Here is a 5,784-nt window from a genome sequence, read left to right on the forward strand (position 1 = left end):
CAGATCCAGAGAGGATGTGTGTGTAGTCAATTCCATTCCTGTCATTACAGGTTTAGGGGTTGTATTCTGTAGCTACAGCATGGGGCTGGGTGGGAGCTGGCACTGGTGCGTGACCTTGGTGTAGCCTCAGAATATCGGGGGTGGAAGAGAGAATGTTCTCGGTAAGAGGAGTGGAAGGAACAGAAGACCAAGGTGCCTGGAGTTTGGATACAGGGTAGCTATTGAAGATTACCAGCATAGATTCTGCAGTCAGGCAATCTGAGCTATAGTCCCAGCTGTTCCCCTTATTTGGGTGAGTCTCTTAACATCGTTTTGTTATAATTTCTTTTTATTTAGAATGAGAGTGGTCATGGGAATATTGTGTCTTCCCAACATCATTCAGTTGTCTAATTCTCTGGAAGCCAACTGCACGTCCTTCAGTTCAGTTCCGTTCTATTCCATTCCGTTCCATCTTGACACTAACTACTGGAGTTAGTACAACCCCCACGAGTGGAGGACTTGGTCCTACAAAACTTTCTTTGCTTAAGACTTCAGCGGCAGGTCTCCACACTATCTACATTTCTTCCCAACTGATCATAACCTTGGGATTTCCTATGACTTCTCTCAAGTTCACTAGAACAACTCCACAACTCAAGCAAGTACCTACAACATCTGGATTACTGTGAAGAAAACAACCCAGGAGCAGCAAATGGAAGAGGTACCAGGGCAAGGGATGCGGTGGTGTGATGCAGAGTTTAATGCAGTCATCTGGCACACGCCTCGCCCTGCACACGGATGTACCCACTGACATGGGCCCGCCTCAGACTTTTAAGAACTAATTTTATTGGACAATTTTAGATATGCATAATGATAATAATCTTATTTGCACCAGTACATGCTATCTCCACATTCTTCTTTTCCTGACATTCTCTTCCCCTCCCTGCAGTCCTCTTCTCCTTCTTACTGACAAAAGCTTTGTTTCCATCTTTCTTTCTATTCTGTCTTTTCTTCTTCCGTCCTCGACTTTGGCCTCCTCCCTCCTTTGCTCCTCTCCCCATTTGAGAGTTTTATGCCTATTTCACAATATCTACAACATATATTGATGCTTATTTAACCTTTCAGTTTCTCACACCAGAAAAACAATGAGGTATCTAAACATTGTACATCTGATTTACTTCCCTAAAGAGTGTGGTCTCAAGTGAACCCATTTTCTTAGAAATGTCTCAAGTCTATGCTTTTTAGGGTGGAAAAGTTCTCCATTGTATAAAAAACCCGACATCATCTTTATCCATTCATTGGCTGTTGAGCATTTGGGCCATTTCCCAGAGTTAGCTAGTAAAAACTGAGCTGAGTAATACTTCATTACATAAAAACACCACATCCCCTCTGTCCATTCTGCGGCTGATGGGCACCTGGGCCACCTCCAAGACAGCCATCACACACCGTGCTGTCACAAACCTGGGTGCAGACACATCGCAGATCAAGAACAATCAATCAACAAATCAATCAACAAATGCTGGTAGGGATGTGGGTGTGAATGTAGACGGGTGCGACCACTGTGGAAACCAGTGTGTGTCTCCCTCAAAAAACTAAAGCTAGTAGAGGTTCCATTTGACCCGCCTGGTCTCCTTTTTGGTATCTTCCTGAAAGAATCAAAAGCATTATGTCAAAAGCATGCCCAGTTCACCATGGGGATCAGGAGGAGATCACTCAGCAAGAGGAAAAAGCTCGCCCTCCCGTGAACCGGGGATGTGGGGGCTGGGAAACCAGAAGAGCACCCCTCCCCCACCCCGGAAGCAGCTGGCTGATGGGAGGCCTCAGGGGAAGACAGCAACTGGGGTGAAAGGAATTGCTTGATCCTTAAGTTTGATTGGCTCTGCAGGCTGGAGCTGGGGGTCTGGGCATCTATTGGAGGATGGCAGTGCGCACTGTGGCAAACGTGGGGAATTTTCTTCCACCTTGTTTTTGTTTCATTTTACTGTTTTGTTTTATTCCTGTTTCTGGCAGTCTGAGCAACTATTCTGAAGATAACAGTACACAGTGTAACCACCCTTGCTGGATTCCTCTCCTCTTGGTTTGAAAATCTATATAGCTGTTGTTGTTTTATTTTTGTTGTTGTCATTTTGCTTTTGTCATTGTTTTTGAGGTTTGCTTGAACCTTGATTTTTGGTTTTTTTCTTTCTTCTCTTTAAAATTAAAAAAACAGTGAATAGATACTGCGACTTGGGAAGAAACTGTTTAAGAGAACAGAAAAACTGTGATGGTGGAAAGGAAGAATGGTTAAAAGGAAAAAATAAACATATACACAAGTCAATGAGGGTAGTTACACAGCTCGCTTCCATTACGTCATGCTGTGGCGGTGTGTCTGCACCCAGGTTTGTGGTGGTAAAGTCTTGGAGGCGGCCCAGGTGTCCATCAGCCACGGAGTGGACAGAGGGGATGTGGTGTTTTTGTGCAATGGAGTATTTATTACTCAGCTCTGGGGAGGGATGATCTTGGGGCTTCTGTGGGTAGATGGAGGCAACTTGAGATATGCTGATAGCTATCTTTGCAGTGAGACAGAATCTCATATTGTTTTAAGTTGCATCTCTCAAATGACCAATGATACTGAATACTTATTCAGTATCTATTTGTTGTTTCTGCTTCTTCATCTGAGAAGTGTCTATTCATTTCAGATGCCCATTTTTGGATTGGTCTTTAAATTTGAGGGGTCTGATTTTTTTCTTAGTCCTTTATATATTTTAGGTATTAGAATACATCCTCTGTCTGAGGAACAGCTAGAAAAAAATTTATTCCCACTCAGCAGGTTGTCTCTTCACTGTGTTGGTGGTTCCTTTTGCTGTGCCAAAGCTTTTTAATTTATCTCAATCTCCTTTTTTATTATTTTTTTATCTTTTTAATTAAGGGAAAAAATAAATAAACAATAGCAGGATATATTATAGTAACCCACTTTGATTTCCTATTAACTTGATTTGAAACCCTGTATTGCTCTCACCATCTTGTTTTGACTGATTTTACTCTATTCTGTTTTGCTTGATAGTACTAAGTTTGAGAATATAGGCAACAACTGTGAAGACAATAAGATTCACTATGATGTCCATTCTGCTTGACTATTAACTTCTTTTGAAGTCCTGTAATGTCTCCAGTGTTTTGGTTTTATTGGTTTTGTTCTTTACTGTTTTGTTCAATTTTATTATAACTGATGATAGAGGCAATTCTTTTTAAGATAGCAAGAGGCATTATGGTAACTCATTGTTGATTACCTTGTGTTCTGTTTTTACATTATGTACCATGTCCATCCTTTTGATTTGACTGACTCTGTTTTGTTATGTCACATTTGGTTTTATTCTCTTAAAAAAAAGTAATAAGAACTGTGGGAGTAATAAAACACAAAATGTGTAATTGCCATTCTACAAAAAAAAAAAAAAAAAAAAGAAAAGAAAGTGTTCTAAAGGATATAACTGCATGTATATTTAAGCGTATGAGATAGATAACCATATTTACTGAGTTTTGTTGGATCATTGAACAGAACGGTTTGCAGTCTCACTGTTTGAATGTCCACTTTATATGCTTTAATTTTGTAACTTGAACAACTATTTCTAAGATGACAATATGTAATCTATTAACTAGTGATTTCCTGTGTATTTTTTTGAAATTCTGTATAACTTGTACCTTTTTTTTTTCTTTTTCTCCTTAAATAAAATTTAAAAAAAGATCAGAACTGAGCTGTTGATTCTTTGTGACATTTCCTGTGGGATTGGGGGTTTGCTCATGAAGTCTTGTCTACACCTATGTCTTCAAGAGTTCTATTTTATCTCCCAGCAGATTTAGTATTTCTGTTTTAATATTTAGATCTTTGATCCATTTTGATTTTAGGTTAGTGCATGGTGAGCGATATGGCTCTAGTTTTAATCTTCAGCATGTAGAAAGCCACGTTTTCTAGTACCATTTATTAAAGAGGTTATCTTTTTTCCAGGGAAGATGTTTGGTCCCTTTGACAAAGATAAGGTGGTTGAGTGTGTTTGGAGTTGTTTCTGTATCCTCTAATATGTTTCACTAATCCTGTTTTTTGCCAGTGCCATGCTGTTTTTTTTTTTTTTTTTTTTTCAATCATGGTAGCTTTGCAGGGATTGCAATGACCCCTGCCTTGCTTTTGTTGCCCAGAATTGTTTTTGTTAATATAGCTCTCTTCTGTTCCAAATGAATTTTAGGATTGTTTTCTGTAGTTCTCAAAGGAATGCATTATTTTGATCAGAATTACAATTAAATCTGGATAGCAATTTTGGAAATATGGCTATATTTGACTGTATTGTTTCTGCCTAATCAAGAACAAGGTATAGCCTTCAATTTTCTGGTATGTTATTTGATGTCCTTTTTCAGAGTACTGTAATTTTCAATGTAACAGTCTTTTACTTTCTTCGTTAGATGGATTTCTACATATTTCATTTTTTTGGATGGTATTGTGAAATGCGCTGCCCCTAATTTCTCTTCTCAATGAGATTGTTATTTGTGTACAAGAATGTTATTGATGTTTGTTGCCCTTGTATCCAACCACACTACTGAATTTGCTTTTGAGTCTAGACATCTTTTGGTGGAGTTTTAAGGGTCTACTATGTAGAGTATCATGTCCTCTGCAAATAAGGGTAATTTGACATCATTTCCTATCCATATTCCATTTGTTTCTCTTGTCTAACAGCTCTGGCTAATGTTTCAAGACCTATATTGAATAGGAGTGGTGATAGGCTTCCTCCTTTGCCCAGGAAATTGGCAGGTGAACAGAGCTAGGGTTCTGCACGCGTCCAGCCTGGGTCCACTGGTCCACTAAGGTCACACTGATGTCTGACCCACAGCTCCCATACAAAGTCCTCAGTGTTCCTGAAAGTATGCTTTGCACAGCAGTTTGAAAGTTTACAGCAGAATAATCCAAGGTCATGCAGCAACCAGTGCAGTTATTACCAGTGATGGAATGGGAATAACCCTGCGCAGCCTGCCAGAAATGTTTTTTCTAAAGCATGATTCAGAGCTGCGATTATCCCCAGAGATCCTGTTGGAAGTTGCTAATATCTGCTTCTGGGAACACACAATTAGCTCAGAATAAATACTACTGTTTTTATTTTGGTCATAAAAGTGAAATCAGGCATTTAACATACAATGAAAACACCAAAAACCCATGAAACAGCGAAAGGTGACTCTTTTGGCCCTCCTTGTTCAGACTCTTCATGTGAAGAGGAAGAGGTTATGAAAGGAAAGTTCCAGAGTCACTAAACTGTAGCCTCAGAGCACAAACACGGGGTTCATTTGTGGCAAATGAATTATGCAACTATTTTTTACCTGGAAAATAATTATGATAATTTTTTCCTGAGTACATTTGGAAAACTAAAGTTTCCTAGGTGTTAAACAATTATCTTTGAGTTAAAAATTTAGAAAGATTGATTGTGGATCATAGATGACAGTTTTCTTGATAGTCTTTAATAGACTCATATATAGATCCTTCAGTATATATTTTGTGGTAAATAGACATGCCAATGAATATTTAAGTGTTTTTCTATCTTAAGTATTCAAATTTAATGTGTCATATAAATTTTAAATATCAGAGAACCACAAATTAAATTTCTTGATCTAACCATTATGTGCATAAACTAATGTCACATAATAAAGTTCTTAACAGTGTTGTAGCAGGATCTAACATTTGCCACGGTAGGAGCTAAAAATGTAGTAGAATCATTTTTTCTTGAGTTGTGCATTTCTTTAGAGTTATGCAACTCTTTATCAGTTTCTTAGTGCAACGTCTTGATGTTAAAAACC

General features: G+C 38.4%; 1 pseudogene; it reads left to right on the plus strand.

Moving 5' to 3' along the window:
* The first annotated feature begins 1,728 nt into the window (after nt 1-1,728).
* Nucleotides 1,729-5,040, plus strand: LOC100727766 (ubiquitin-fold modifier 1-like; annotated as a pseudogene).
* The last annotated feature ends 744 nt before the right edge of the window (nt 5,041-5,784 follow it).

Source organism: Cavia porcellus, unplaced genomic scaffold (assembly GCF_034190915.1).
Source record: "Cavia porcellus strain 051 isolate PalLab524CR breed Dunkin Hartley unplaced genomic scaffold, mCavPor4.1 scaffold_7, whole genome shotgun sequence".
In the NCBI taxonomy this organism is placed as follows: Eukaryota; Metazoa; Chordata; class Mammalia; order Rodentia; family Caviidae; genus Cavia; species Cavia porcellus.